Here is a 2,750-nt window from a genome sequence, read left to right on the forward strand (position 1 = left end):
GGAGAAGGAACTCAGCGTGGACGCCGTCTCTTATGCATAAAGGAAAAGACTTGTGTTTTATAACCGCAGTGATTTTAGCATATGTACAAAAGGGCAAGGACTGCGTTCGCTTGTTGGCTTCTGCGAATCATTACAGTCACGCCAACACGAGACACTTGTGAATGTCTGCTGCAAATCACACACGGAGTCTGGAGGAGATATGCTGAAATAACCATAGACCTCCCTCAACAGGTATATACCTCATTTTGATTTATCCTGCTTTTATTCTTTGAGCAGCCGCTGTGGAGGAGAGCAGCTGTAACACACACACCGTAGTGTTTCTGCCTTCACATTTCATCATCATCAGAGTCTCCTGAAGGGGTCAATCATGAGGAATCAAAGCTTGCTATACACACACACACACACACACACACCAGGGTCCAACATCAGCTTCTGCCTGTCTTAGGGATGCGCTGGTAGAAACTGCATCCTCATCATCTACTCTGCACTTCAGGTGGACACGCTCAGAACGCTTATTCAGAAGATGTGGGACGCTCATGATGTCAAACACTAAGCACCAGCAGAAATCTTGGAGTGTGTGTGTGTGTGTGTGTGTGTGTGTGTGAATGAGTGTGTTTGAGTGAGTGAGTTTGCCTGTGCTGTTCCTCAGAGCCTGCAGGGTCTCAAACTCAATTCCTGGAGGGCCGCAGCTCTGCAATGTTGCTCCAACCCTGATCACACACAGCTGATCTGACTTCTCAAGCTGTTCATGACTCTTTTGAACACCTCCATTATTTGGATCAGATGTGTTTGATAGGGTTGGAGCTGCGGCCCTCCAGGAATTGAGACCTATGCTGCGGATCAGCGGTGTCCTGCTGAGGTTAGCTCCAGTTTGTTTCAACACACCTGCACTGAGGTTTCTAGTGCATCTAGAAAGAGCTTGATTAGCTGCTTCAGGTGTGTTTGATTAGGGTTGGAGCTAAACTCTTCAGGACACCGGCCCTCCAGGACTGAGTGTGGACACCGCTGCTGAAGATGATACCAACAAGATTCAATCTGGACCTCAACTATTCTATGCAGATGTGTGTATTCATCCATTATGGTGCAACACGTGACCCTGGACCACAAAACCAGTCTTTCATTTTATTATTATTGTTATTTTTTAAAGGATTATACGTTGATGAACAGCTGATTTGTTTAGCTTTCCAATGAGGTTTGCTTGTTAGGATTGACCAATATTTGGTTGAGATGCAACCAGTGCTTAATTTGAGGAGGATCTTGTTCTGGATGAAGGCCAGATATTTGTATTTTGCGTTTCGTTATTTATTTTTTAATGGATCCGGCATTAACTTTTGCGTGGTGAACACCTACTGCATGTGTGTGTGTGTGTGTGTGTGTGTGTGTGAGAGAGAGAAGGCTGTGCGGATTGTGTGTGTGTGCGCTCATACATGTATGACGGTAGTCACGATACGCAAGTTAAAGCACAACTATTGCCAATATTTTCAGCCAATCAGCTTTCATTTGTTTACAATCCCTCTTATTGGTTGGTGATTGTTGTTTCATGCGCAGTGAGCAGCGAAAATAAATACTAACATAGTGGTCTACATAAATAATATCTGTATTTTTAAAATGGCAAAGAGGCAGTCATGCATTTCATTTTTTTAAAACCATAAATAAATCAGACCAAAGAGATCAGGTGAAGATGAAACTGAACGGATAGATCAGGACAGCAGGAGACAGAAGCAAAACTCTCTCAGTTCAGCCAGAAACCATGACAGAAGAGCTCATTTCATTATTTGTGTTTCACTTGGCACATAATAGTGAACTGAATAGCAATTGTTCAAACCATTTATGTTTGTAGCTGCATGTTTGTATTATCCATGACTGACCTATAATGTTATATGGCACAAAATAATTGAAGACATGTGAATTGACATGCATCAGAAATGTGATGCTTTTTTTTTTTTTTGCGCTGTCACCGTTTAATGATGTCATGTTCCGGGAAAACTCAAAGTGTTTGGAGGACGTCGGTCACAGTGACCTTATATTCCTGTATTTGTTCCGAGAATTATTCATTTACAAATTAAGCACTGGATGCAATTATTTGAAAACCTGAAAGTTCAAAAAATAAATCACGTTTAGAGTAAATAAAGTTTTTAAGAATGCCTATTATTGATCAGTTAAGCTGTAATATATGGTAAAACGTTTAATAAATGGAGTATGATCTTTACTCAAAATCCTTTTGACTTTTGTCAAAATACAAATCAATAATTTTGACCGGTACTATGTATTTTGGCCAAAAACAATACACCCGTGCCACTTAAAACTGGTTTTGTGCTCCGGGGCCACATGTGGATTTTAGGATATTGCATAAAATACATCACAATCAAAGCCTCAACACGACTCATGCACAGATTATGCTACATGAATTCTTTGATGTGCAACTAAAAGTGATGAGAATGTGGCTCTGCTGATGCTCAATCACAGCATCTGCCATTGCTTTAGTGCTTCTGAAATGCAGTTTATTCGTTTATTATGGAGGAAAGCTGCAGAAACGTTCTTTTTTTTGTTATTGCTGACCGTTTGCACCCCCTTCCCATTATTCATAATGTATTAACTATTAATATAAATCGCATTCTGCACTTTTGGAAGCAAACAAAGCTAACGCGACTCAACACAAACGAGTTTAGCTGCAGAAAACACTATCAGTAACATTTTAAAGGTGTCATGAACTCGGAAAGCAAAATTCCCTTCATCATTTCAGCTCATAC

At 40.7% G+C, this 2,750-nt stretch overlaps 1 protein-coding gene across 4 annotated transcripts in view; it reads left to right on the forward strand.

Moving 5' to 3' along the window:
• acvr2ab (activin A receptor type 2Ab) overlaps positions 1-2,750 on the forward strand; it is a 40,010-nt gene extending 37,260 nt beyond the window's left edge. For 2 of the 4 annotated variants that reach the window (XM_073953488.1, XM_073953489.1), the window contains exon 11: positions 1-2,750. This exon is cut by the window's left edge and continues 270 nt beyond it. The gene's annotated coding sequence lies outside the window, so the exon portion shown is untranslated. The other 2 variants (XR_012407501.1, XR_012407502.1) reach the window with 2 other exon arrangements.

Source organism: Danio rerio, chromosome 6 (assembly GCF_049306965.1).
Source record: "Danio rerio strain Tuebingen ecotype United States chromosome 6, GRCz12tu, whole genome shotgun sequence".
NCBI classification, from domain to species: domain Eukaryota; kingdom Metazoa; phylum Chordata; class Actinopteri; order Cypriniformes; family Danionidae; genus Danio; species Danio rerio.